Source organism: Pinus tabuliformis, chromosome X (genome assembly GCF_031772625.1).
Source record: "Pinus tabuliformis cultivar Carrire ecotype Pingquan chromosome X, CPIR1, whole genome shotgun sequence".
NCBI lineage: Eukaryota > Viridiplantae > Streptophyta > Pinopsida > Pinales > Pinaceae > Pinus > Pinus tabuliformis.
This window is the reverse complement of record NC_142308.1, coordinates 1,472,379,157-1,472,392,817: the sequence shown is the minus strand read 5'-3', so window position 1 is coordinate 1,472,392,817 and position 13,661 is coordinate 1,472,379,157. Positions and strand designations below refer to the sequence as shown.

At 37.4% G+C, this 13,661-nt stretch overlaps 1 protein-coding gene across 4 annotated transcripts in view; it reads right to left on the bottom strand.

Moving 5' to 3' along the window:
- LOC149145557 (uncharacterized) overlaps positions 1 to 13,661 on the bottom strand; it is a 398,828-nt gene that overhangs the window by 132,833 nt on the left and 252,334 nt on the right. The gene's annotated exons all lie outside the window — the stretch shown is intronic.

Genomic DNA, 13,661 nt, shown 5'->3' with positions numbered 1-13,661 from the left:
ATAAGGGAGAGGTGAAACTGAGAGTGCAGGCAACCCTTTTATGGAGCTTTTATCAATCTTTATCTTATCAATCCGTTCTACACATCTGAAGTAATTCTATTCCTCAACAATAACCTACTTAACCAACACAACTAAGTCTAGCTCAACAAACTTCGTTTTAGATGCATAAAAGGAAAATCACAGTGCTGAAAGGAAAGATAACAATACAAATAAGGAGGCCCTAGGCTCTCAGGTTGGGCCCAACCCCGAGAGCTATGGCTCCTATAAAAAACTCAGAGCTGATATCAAATTTGACTGCTTCACATTATCAAAAAATAATCATAAGTCAAGAGTTATGCCAATAATGGCTACAAAAGAACAAAACAGAGCTAGCAGCACGTAGTGCAGAATATGCAAGAGTTTTTCAAAAAGTTCTTTTCGAACGCTGAAGCCTTAACATTTATACACTACGAGGCCCTAGCTGGCCTCCTAAATCTATGGGACTTGGCTGCCCAAACTGTGAGTGAACAGCTCCTTCCAAGAAATCTGCTTGGCTGCCTTCTAGATCCGGTTTTGGTGGCCTTTGGAGCTCGGAGTTGGGGGTGAAGATCCCGAGGGAGGCTATTTAATGCCATAGACAACCCCCCTACGAATCCTCAACCCAAGCTTGGCTGTCTCCTAGCCCATGTCTGCTCGGTTTTGCTTCAACATGTGTCAAAAAATCCTGAAATGAGCACGTGTTAGCCACCTAGGAATAGTGACTACCCTTATTCGTACAAATGACATAAACATACTAAAAAATAATGCATAAGTTATGAAAAATGAAGGATTGAACAAGGGTAGTTAGGCCAAATGAGCCCAAAATGTTACCAAATTTTGGTGCTCATCAGTCGACTCCAACTCTGACTCCGAATCAGTATCAACTCAGCCGATTTGATTTCAATAACTCGGTCGTTGTAAAAAATACATTAAATATTTTTTTTTATAAAAATAAAATAAAATAAACATAATTTTAAAGATTTTCATTCATGTTTCCAAACACAAAGCTTTATAATATAGATAGAAGACAACATATGATCAAAGTAGGCTCATGAATATTATATCGAAATGGCACCCAGTGCAATGTCCAATACATACATGATGATGATATAGAGATCAAAAAAAAAACACATAACCAAGGAGGCTAGAAATGGCCTCTACAACGAAAGTAAATTGTGAAACATCACTAGTCACCACTGACCAGTACTATTGGCTACTGCTGGAGAAGCCAACATCATCTGGCTCAACCTCTGAATAAGAGTGAGACAGGGAAACCCATAGCTCCTCCTCATCATCATCTCCAACTGCAACTGTAGAAGTGGTAGCACTAGCAGGCTGTGCAGCAACTGCACACCGAGATAGATGAGATATGCGCTTCCGCCGTGGCTGAGCAGAAGAAGGCGCCTGCAACTGGAGGACTTGGGGCTGGGCCTGAGGCTAGTACAAGTAAATCTGCATTCAACTGAACATTTTGTTCAAGTGATGCCACCATCTATAAATCCAAATCAAGATCCTCATCAGAATCAAACTTTGTTGGATGACTCTCCACTACCCAATCTGATGTTGGATCAATATCTTCCAACACAATGGGATCTGAATCAGGGCTTTTGTTCAGCGATTAGTTGCGTCTGAGCCAGAGGTTGTATTGGACATAAACTAGATCATTTAACCATTTTTTATCCAAATGGTTTCTCTTCTTCGTGTGAATCCTCTCAAAGACAAACCAATTGCGCTCACACCCAGTAGCACTGCAAGTTTGACTCAAAATACAAATTGCAAACTTCTGCAATTCAGGACAATGGCTACCAAAAGCCTCCCACCATTGTAATACAACAAACATAGTAGTGTAATGAGTTAGCTCAAAAAACTATATCCAACTTTCAAATTATAAACAATTTAACAAAATAAGTATTAAGAATTTGAAAATTGAAATTTTTGTTTACCTAGCGCATCTGCTTCCATTGCAATCTTTACTAGGTTCTTCCCAAAGGTACTTGTGGCTTTACTGAAGGTTGTGATCTGTCGGTGTATCTCCAGCTGATCACACTCCAATGGGATCATGCAACCAATGCAATCAATCAATCCATCTCTAACCTCCCCACTCAAAGCTCCCGCCGCCTGAGCTTTATAATGATATCGTGGGTTCAAAAAATACCCAGCTGCATGTATATGGCGATGGAGTTGATTGTTCCATCTTTCATCAATGATTGCCCAAATGGGCCAATACTTAGCCACTTTATCCTTGTATGCCCTCTTTATTTGCTCCTTTGTTTCATCCATAGCCTCATAAATGTAGCCGATAGCCAAGCTTTACCCATCCACCAACCGCAACACCTTAACTAGTGGCTCAACAACCTTCACAATCTCTATTGCCTTTCTCCAAAATATTTTTTCATTAACTTTCTTTTTCAATTCTTTGCCTTCCTGTTTAAGAGACCACTGGCTTTGATTCCATTCATCACTGGAAAATATCTTTTGCAAGTTTCTATGTTGTGAAAGCATAGGTTGCAATGTCAAAAAATGAGTAGCAAATCTAGTGATGGAAAGCCTAATAATATCCCTGCCCCCTGTGTGTCTCCTCATAAGGCTCAAAATCCATGAATGATTATATATAAATTTTTCTATGCTTTTGGCATGATCTACAATGTTTTTGACCCAATCTAATTTGCCAATATCCTCAAGCATGAGGTCTATGCAATGTGCAGCACATGGCATAGACCTAAAGATGGTTTTGTATTTTTCCTCTAATAGTTTACCAGTAAGAACGTGGTTAGAGGCATTATCTATGATGACTTGAACAACATTAGCCACCCCCACCTCCTCAACAAACTCATCCAATAGCTGAAACAACAATTGTCCATCATTCACCTTATCAGATGCATCAACTGATTTTAGAAGCATGGTTCCCTATGGGCAGAATATAAGAAAGTTTATGATGGTACGGTTCCTTGATAAGTCCATCCAGCTGACATGATGGTACATCTTGTTCTTGCCCATGAGACTTTGAAATCTTTCAAATACTCATTAATGGAGGAAATTTCTTTCTACAAACGATACCCCCTTATCTCATGCATAGTAGGGCCTTTGAAGCCTTTTCCAACAGCAAATATGGCATCAAACGTAGGCTCATAATATGGTGAACAAGAAGCATTGAAGGGGATATCAGCATCATACGACCATCTACATATGTAATCACAAGCATTCTCACTCAATTCTTTCTTCCAATGGTCATCTAAAGTGGGTTGCAAAGTTCTACTAGCTTCAAGACCATGTGCATCTAATGGAGAGGAGGGTGTGACAATGAAATAACTTTTGGTATTCATATCACCCTTCTTTTTCATTTTACCCTTACCCTTTTCTTGAATAGACTCCAAAGGGGGAGGAACATATCGGAAGGGGTTTGATGCATCAGTACAGGGGATAGAAGAAGAACCCTCAAAATCAAAATGGGGGTTGGTAGCCATCATTTTTTGTATAATCCTCTTCCTCCCAATTTCAACCTCTATTTCTTTTTGCCTAGCCATTTATTCTTTAAATTTCTCAAAGCTATTTAACAACTCCTTCCTAATCTCCCCAATTTGTGGTTGTGTTGCACGGGTACCCGCACCCGGGGGTGGGGTTCTCGAACCCGTCCCGGGTTCCCGCACCCAAGTACCGGATTCGGGTACGGGTTCTTCCCAGACGAACCCAGAAGAACCGGGTTCTTCAAAAAAAAAAATTGGGTTCTTTTCCTTTAACGGGTTCTTGGGTTCTTCGGGTGCTTGGGTTCTTCGGGTTCTTCGTGTGCTTGGGTTCTTGGGTTCTTCGGGTTCTTCGGGTTGGGTTCTTTGGGTTCTTCATAAAAAAACTATATTAAAAATTTAATTTTCAAATAATTTTTTTTTATTGAAATTTAAAAAATGATATGCCATAAACGAATGATATGCCATAGAATATAGAATATATGCCATAAACGAATGATATCATTTTTGGAGTCATTGATGGTCATTGGTCTGGATTGTCCTTCAGAGATGGTTGTAAGGTCTTCTGAATGTTTCTCAAGGAAATTTTCTGCCATCATTTCCAAAGATTACAGTTTCCAAAGACTGTCTTTGTTCACATGCCTTAGCATTGCTCTGTGGGCATGACGTGCTGCTCAAGGGTAATGAATCATTGTAAAAATTTATCAACAGTGATAAGTTTTTCAAAACTTATGAGCGACACAGTATTCTGAAATCATATATGATTATGATATCTCAATATTATAAAAGGAACATTATGGGTGTACAATCCCACAAGCAGAATATCATATCATATTGGCTGTAGCTTTGTGGAAATATTTAATAAGGTGATGACCATAGTTGGAAAAAAAAGGGTAGCTGTTTGCACATTCATGAGTCCCTTCCTACCGCAAGAGACTCTTATGATCAGTCTCTCCATTAGTCTTATGCTATAAATTTATAAAAACAATTTCAAAATTTATGCCCAAGGTTTGTTAGAGTCTCAATGTAAATTATGAATCTCCTGTATTTGTGGATCTTCAATGCCTTTAATATTATATGGCATCGAAACCAGAACTGGAAAAGAGACCTCTTACTCTGTAATTTGAGCCTGCAGATTCTTGTAAATCAATTTGGAATGAATTTATGAAACATTCATTCCCGAGCCAAATAAGTTAATAACCATCAAATTATAAACTGTAAATTCACACATACAGGTTCAGACATTTTCAGTCAAATAGAAAGTAGGATTGAGACCAGCCATAAGCTGTAATCAGCTGATGCTGTTAAATGGCGAAGGGCTATTTTGGAAAATGGCTAAATTAAGTATCAAAATCTGCCAATTTCTCACAGCATTCTGATAACATCATGTTAAGATTAAAACTAGGAAAATATGCCTAAAAGAATAAGCGTGTTTTGTGGAAGGGTAAGGCTGCCACTGTTTTAACTTTTTGGGATTGCTTTACCACAGAGCACACCATGCATGGGGCAGGTGGATGATTAGACATCAAGAAAAGTCTAGACCACTATCAGGTTGAGAAGAATCTCCTATGAAAAAATTGTGTTTTTATATGGGAGAGACTAAACATGTTTAAATGATTATCACTAAAGTTTTCTTGTTTAAAGTTGAAAAAATATACAAATTCAAATTTAATATATATTATAATTTATAATTTATAATTTATAAAATATAATTATTAAAATTTAATATTATTATATTACCCGACAAACCCATGCACCCTGTTTCCAAAAATGCCATCCCCGTCCCCGTCCCCACGTTTCCTGGCAACATAGATTTGTGGTGATTCACATGGAGTAATTTGACCTCTAATCCCTGCCAAGTGTTGTTTCAGCCTATTAATGCCCCTAGGACCATCCTTAATTTTTCTATGGCAAAATTAACAATGAATTTGACTATCAACATTTTCAACATATGCCCAAGCAACATCTTTCACTCTAGGTGCCATTTTTTGACTTGGAAATGAAAGGAAAAAATCTGAAAATGAAAACAAAAAAAATAGCATTGCTTCAATGTTCATTTCTTTCACAAAAAACACTCTTTTCAATTTCCAGATTTGCACAAAAAAATAAATAAGCAAAAACAGATTTTTAGAAGTGAAAAAAAATACCTCTAGGCACAAACTGCCTCCTCAAAGTTGCTCCAACAAACCAACTCCTCAATGCTGCTCCAATGGTTGCCCAAGAAGCTCCTCACTCCTGCTCCAATGCTTGCCCAAGACTCCTCACTGCTGCTCCAAAAACAAACTCCACAACTCTTCACAAACTCCTCACAAATTCTCACTCAAATGCAATGAGATGGCTGTGAGGAAATGAGAGGGGTTGGGTAGGTTTTATAGGGTTTGGGAGAGGGAAATGGACCCCAAAGAACCCAAAGGCACATTAGAATGGGCTTTGGGGTCCCCAAAAACCCAAGCTGAAAAAAAAAATACGCTTTACGGTCGCTCCCACTAAGCCGGCCGAGTTCGCTCAGACTCGGCCGAGCCGTCCGGGGGCCGAACCGATCTAGCCGCCGAGTCGACCCAGTGATGCAATGATTCGGTTGTTTCGGAGTCGATTTGGCCGATTTTTAAAACAGTGCTATTCACCTTGTTTTCAACTCTTTTTCTTGCCCAGCAGACGTCCTCTTTCGTTTGCTTTGCTCTGCACTAATTCCCGTAAAATGGCCATCGGTTTTAGGAAGATCCTTTGGGATTTTATTTTCTCTTGATTTAAGAACCCAGACACTAGTGGAAAATGACCACAATATGTATTATTTCCCAACCATTGACATGCTCTTGCTAGCTTTGGTAGCACTGTAATGTGCCAAACTGAAAAATTTGGCAAATTCTTGGAATTTCCACTCACAAAATGCTTTAGATAAAATTTTATTCACTTAATATAACATTGCCATGTAAAATTGTGACAAATAGAGTACTAAAAAAATAATAATAATAGGAACAAAAATAATCTCAACTTTTATTATATAGACAAACTGGGGTTTACATGCTGATACAACCAAAATAGCTGAGATAGAAAAAGTTGGCCTCAAGAATTTGCTCCAATGTTGCACTAGCCCTCTCCAACTGACTGCACTTCAACTGCTAAGCTCTCCTGTGAATTATGGATGAACTCACCAAGGGGAAAATGGGTTCTCGTCCACTCATTGAATCTCTCGAGGGTTCCCGTCCTAGGGCTACTGGAGTAAAGAACTATGTTCCCAAACCTCTCACACAAAAACAATGCACAAACCCAAGATATCCTCAAATGGTCTCCTCTTCCTCTTTTATAGATCTGATGGACCCCTCTAGAAGCCTTATTATTATTTTAATCACTTGGTACTTTTTCCCTCTTTTAAGTTTAATTAGAATATCCTTTTAATTCGGGAAAATGGTAAATTAGCCACCAGCCCTCCCCAAGCCATTGAAAGTCACTTCCCACCATCTCATCCTGTAGATCTTCTTGTTTTGGTTCCAATGAGCTATTACACTACGGTGTTTCGTCAAGTATTCCTCTCAGATTACCACCTTAAGCATAATTAATTGAGTTAGGCCCAATAATAACCCTGTTTTTTGAAAAGTTGTCGAAATGCAACGGAACGAAAGGCAATTTCTGTTGATGATGGAATATGCCAAGCGAATGCCATCGGATCCCATAGAAACTCCTCAAAACCTAACGAAACCCCTCTAGAAGCCCCTAGGCCCATTGATGGAGTAAACCTGCTCCTGTGACCTAGCTACCTCTGACTCTAGAAGTCTATCCTGACCATGCCATAAGGGAAACCAGAAAAAGGAACATGACAAGCACACCTGCTAGTCTTTTGGTCCAAATCAGGCTTATATGACTCAACATGATTTTGTCCAATTACAGGGGTTGATGTAGGCTCATTTTCCTCTACATTTGACACACTTTCTTGTATCTCATATTTCTAAGAATTCATCCTTGCCTGGGCCACATGGTGGGATGATGAACCAAAAATCTTGTTATTTGACTGCCTCATAGTTTGTGATGTCAAGAGGGATCTCCATGCACCAAATTAGATTGTTGATTTGAGTTCTCAACTTTCTATGTTTCCATATTATGGCCATTAGTAGCTTTCTGGGCCATTTTTTCCATTTTTATATATGAAAGGTTGTAACTGGAATTTACTTCAAAATTGTCCACTATTCATTTACAATCAATTCCATCTCAAATGTTAGTAATTTGCGTGAAGGAAGTGTACCACCTCAATGTTACATATTACATTCAAGCCAAGATTGTTGCAGGCATGCCTTAAATATTAGTTCATAAAATAAAATATTCGTTAATGGTCGATTGATGATGAGACGACTTGATAATGCCTTGGAGTTAAGCTTTGTCGAGATAGTGGAAATGTATGCAAATGACTTTGCCTGCCCAAATTGTGGTTGCAACTGCCTAGACATCCCCTGCGGCCTGCCAACCAACTTGGTCACCAAATTTAGGCCTGAAATAAACCTCAGACTCCCTGCCCTAACTGCGGGTAATCTTCCTGCCTCAAACCAACAACAAATCAGCTCCAACATACCTCATGGATCCTCTTTCTTCAACCCTCAGTGCTAGGTCTGTAGACCTTTACTTCTTGTCCAGATCAACATCAAGTCTTGACTCCCCGGATCAGATTCACGTCATTTCTCCTGGAAATCTAGGGAAAACCATCCCTTTTTCCAGATCCTATAGCCTTCTATAACTTTATCATTCAAGCTCCTACTCGGCCTCTTCTTAGCAGACTACGGCTAGGGAAAACCAGCCTTTCCATCCTTATTGCGGCTATCCTTCTCTAGATTTGTTGTCGTCTCCTTCTAGGGCTCTTACCCTCCACACATGTAGTTCTTCACACTAGTCTTTAGTTGTTGCTCTCTCAACAAAACTCTAATACCATGTTGAATTTTCTATAATAAGCACAACATAAACCAATCTTATGATCTGATAATTACTACCTAATGACCTTCAAATAATTTATTTAATGCTATTAACATCATTGAACAACTATACACAGAAGATTTCAATAGTAAATACAACAAAAATAATTAAGATCATAAAAAGACAACCATGCACAATAGAGACAACAAATTTTACCTAAGAAACCCAAACGTGGGAGAAAACTAGACAACTCTTCTTCTAGAAGAAATTATTCTTCAGCAAGGTTTGCAATTCCTAATTGTCTAGAAATCTATGCCAAAAATCCAAGTCCAAACTTTAGTCAAATTCATCCTCTCTTTGCTCCTACGTGTGGTTGTTATAGAAGATAGGTGATGATGAGTGAGTGGTCAAATGAAGTCTCACATCATGGTTATATATACAAGTCGAATGGATGCATTTACCCAAAGGGACACGTCCCTTCATGGGCTGGGCCGACTTGTCATTTTTTAGCCTACATGAAGCCCATTGAAAATTGAATTTTAATTTTTATATTCATAAATCTTCTAGGACAGCTTAGGAGGCCTCTTGGCATACGAGAATACTTCTCGATGCCACAAAAAAATCAACAACATGAAATTGCAATAGTTTTCATCCAAATCTTAGTTGGAGTTGACTTCACAACATTTGTTCATTGATAATTTCACATGAAACCAATAGGTTGACTTCTTCCTGTGATTATATTAGCCCTATTGACATTTGGATGGAAGAAGTCTGTGGAGGAACAAATCAGTCTTTGTATGGTTTGGGCATTGTACTTCATGACCCTACTTTTTCCTTGATGCCAAAATTCAAAATGATCACCATTCCCCTTGATTCCCACACAATCTTTAATATAGCCCTGTTTTGGCTGATAACCAAATACAAGGGAAGATCTTGCATCATGGATGAATTTCTCAGGTTGCTGCATTGGCTCTTTCATGTCACCTAACAGCCATATCTTTTAGTTAATTTCTAGGAGTAGGAAAGAATAAGCTCTCTTATAAAAATAAGCTCTCTTGGCAAGTAGCATAGTCTCGCATGTTTATTTACTGCTTCAAATATTACTTTTATTTCCTAGTTTAGTCCTCTTTAGTTTCCTTCATTTACTATTGGTCATTTCCTTTCAGCATACAATAGTTGACAAGGGTGGTAGATTCGCCTGTTGGCTCTCATGTCTCCCATGTTGGATGTTGTGAAAATTACATGTTTAGTGACTCCATGGCCCAATGGATAAGGACTTACGATCTGTGAAACTAGGAGAATTTGGAGTTCTCATACCACTTATTTAAGAGTGCATGTCCACAAGTTGGAGCCAGATGTTTCCCTTCAGGGAACTCCCATAGAGATACACTCGGTGTGAATTGTTGTTGCTTGGAAGAGATTTTCTTATCAACCTAGACCTGTTATTCTCCACTCATCAGTTACATTCCTGTGCTCATCGATAATTCACAATGGTGTATCATTTCCCCATACCCCTGATCTTAGATGTGCTAGATGATAATGGTTGATATGGTTTCATTGCTTAGCCTCCTCATCTGAAAATGACACTAAGGTTTTATCTTGTTGTATAGATGTCAACATTAGAAGGATTCTTTCTCACTTTTAACTTAGTAAGAATGTTACCATGTTACTAATTCTAACCACTGGGACATAATTACTTTTGGATAAGTATGCCATTAAGCTAGACCACTAGGTACTATCAGGGAATCAAGTTGGGTAGCGTGAACATATCATTTCCATACTTAACACTTTCCATTAAACACCTTTCATTTTCCATCCCATCCATAATTCCCCTAACTTATGGTTAACTCACCAAAGATCATCCAAAGAAGGTTATCATAAAAATAAAAAATAAATAAATGCAAGCCTCAAAAGTCAAATCAAGCCAAATAAAGGGAAAAAGAGGTGGATAATATAGTAAAGGAAGGGGAAGTGTGTTTAGGCCAAAGTAGCAAATGCTCTCTCTCACAAGGCTTTGCAAATAAAGAAAATTCATACCCATCGTTTATTCAGCTAGTTGGATCAAAATTATATCGTTAACACTTTTTATGACTTTGGAAGTTCATCCATATATTATCCTTATGTCCCCCTTCATAAAAAATAACAATCGCATAGACCTAGTTGAATTTAGAGGACGTGGAAAATATTTTTTGTTTTAGCCCAAAGATGTGTAACAAAGGTAAGGTTGTCCCCTTGGTTAGTTTCTTGAGAAAATTGATAACATTGGCTATGTCACTTTGGATTAATTTATCTTATCTATGTTTGTGTCTAACCACTAATTGAAGTTGGACGTGCTGTTGAAGGTGTTGAGCTAGGCATTGTTCTTTTTATCAACCAATGTAAGCAACTACACGATTTTCCATCATTTTCAATTGTCAACACCATCATTATTTGGAGCATTATTTCTAATGTATAAAGTTTTGCTAGCACATACAAGGGAAAATTTTAATTACCATGTTCAAAAATAAAATAAAATATGGGGAAAAAAGCATGATGTTAAAAAATTATTTGGTCAAATGAACACAACTAGTTCTATTTTTCAAGAATTTCAAAAGTGCTTCAATCACTTTATTATTTAAATTTATCATCTAGAAAAGGAGGAATATCTTATTATTATTCTATTTTTTACCACACCAAAAGTAGACAAACTTCAATTACCACTTGTATTTTCCCATGGTATTTGATTTGCCCATGGAATTGTAACTAATGGATTAGAGGCCTCCTTACTCTATAAAAAGAAGGCACTCTATCTCACTCAGCACAAGAGTTTAGAGAAGAAATAAAACTTTGCTAGTTTTTAAAGCAATTTTCTCTTGTTCTTTTATTTATATTTTATTTGTCAAAATACTGCAGGGCAATGTAAATTTTTTTTAATTGATGTGTTGCATTCTTATATATATATATATATATATATATATATATATATATATATATATATGGCCAAAGGCCTAACCGCAAAATGGAGAACCTCCAAAAGTTTTTTGTGGCTAAAAGCCTCAATCGCAACGACAACAAACTTGATGAATAGTTGATGGCCAAAGGCCGAATGAGACTGGCTCTAATACCAATGTAACAAACAAATAATGCCCATTTGTATTTAAAATGGGTTGTGCATATTTATATATATAGAAGATGATAGAATCACTGAACTAGTAGAATGCTACAATGAGGGCGCTGCTTATATACTAGGCAAGGTGCCCTTTCACAAATAATCAAGTCCTTTGGAACATGTCTCTTCAATAACTAATTATTCTTTCATATATATATATATATATATATATATATATATATATATATATATGTTTGTTACATCTTCTAGGTCGCCCCATAATCCATATTAAAAGCCCAAGCATAAGCACCTGATTGCAAAATGAATCAAGTACCTTTTGATTGGAAGTCCACCTTTGTCCATGTGCTCTTGCTGGATGGGTGAAAAGATATATGATTGATGCAAGTGGCGGAGATAAAATGGCACGTCGTCATTGGCTAGTGGTGGTTGTCAGGGGCAGCATCGTTGGTTGGGTGGGATATGAATAATGGGAGAAAAATCTTCTCCTATAGGGTCACCCACGTTGGTGGGTAATAGGCCATATAATGGTTTTCCATTCTTTAAGCTGCATCAACCTTCATGGCAATGTTTTTTGGACCTACTCAAGGATGTGGATAAGAGAGTGCCAAATCCCAATGAACCAATGACAAGTTAGACCCAAGGAATGGAGATGTTATTACGGGCTTATAATGTGACATGGAAAGTGTTAAGTATAGTCTAACTGATAATCAACATGCTATTCCAATTCAAGTTTTCCAAGTAGTGCCCCTCCTATAACCCTAAGGCCTTAGGGAGGTCCCACTGGACTAGGGATAAAAATTAACCCCCTGGTAAGGTGAGAGAACAGATTTACAGTCAAGATCGATCAATCATCCAGATCACCCCTTTATCCATGCTAAATGCCCATAACATTCAGTAAAAACACCCGATTGCAAAATGATCAAAGAACCTTCCAAGTGGTAGGCCACCTTTATCCAAGAGGAATACCAAATGCCAAGATAAGTAGTGACTAGTGCAGATGGTGGAGGAATTGGCAAATCATCATCATCAACTTAATGTGTAGGGCTGCTAGCTAGCTATCTGTCCAAAATGGGAGAAAAATCTTCTCCCAAAGGGTTACCCATTTTGGTGGGTAACAGGGAACACACTGGAATGCAACAAAGAGAGTTCTTAGATATATCAAAGGTACCTCATAGTTTGCTATTGTACTAGAGAGGAATGATAACATCATGTTGAAAGGTAGGGAGGTGATACAGATGAAAGGAAATCTACAATAGGCTGTGATTTTCCCCTTAATAGTACAAAACAACATTCTGTAACACTTTCAACAACAAAAGCTAAATACAAAGCAGTTGTTCGAGCAGCTTGTCAAGCAGTATGGTTACATAGAATTTTAAATAATTTGAAACTTCCATAAATGCAGCCTACAACTTTACATTAAGAACCAAAGTGCCATCAACATGGCAAAGAATCTGATTTATCATTCAACAATAATGCATGTTGAAACAACATCACTATATCAAAGAACAAGTGCAAAACAAAGAGATAGCGCTGATTTATTATAGGTCCCAAGATCAAGTGGTAGACATCTTCACCAAAGAGCTCAATATGGAAAAATTTGAAAATCTTTTAGAGATGTTAGGAGTTGTGGAAAATGAAATCACCAGTAAAAGGAGTTGCTAGATACTGTAACGATGATTTCATTAATGTATTAATTAATAATGTAATAAAGTGGAAATAAGGCATATGCATTAAATGATGTCTATGTTAAAACTTAAAAGTAATTATGAAAATAGGTGATTTGTAATAAAGTGGAAATAAGTCATATGCAATAAATGATGTCTATGTTGAAAGTAATTATGAAAATAGGTGAGTTTTTCCTAATCAGAATGGAACCTACTAGATATATATACATTACCATCTTATGTAATCATACACACATTGATATAATACATATCTCTCATTCAGACTCTCTAGTTTGTCTCTCATATTCTCTGTAGCATAGTTTAACAAAGAGATCTGATGAATCAAGATGATGTTACAAGAAAGACTTGTATTTGTATCTATACACAAATAAAGAGGAGGTTTCCATCACCAAGAGGCATTATGGGCCCACTATTACTAGATCAGCCTAAACCACCTAGAAATAAAATAAATGAGAGTTGAATAAGTATGTTTTAAGAGAAACCTATGAATAC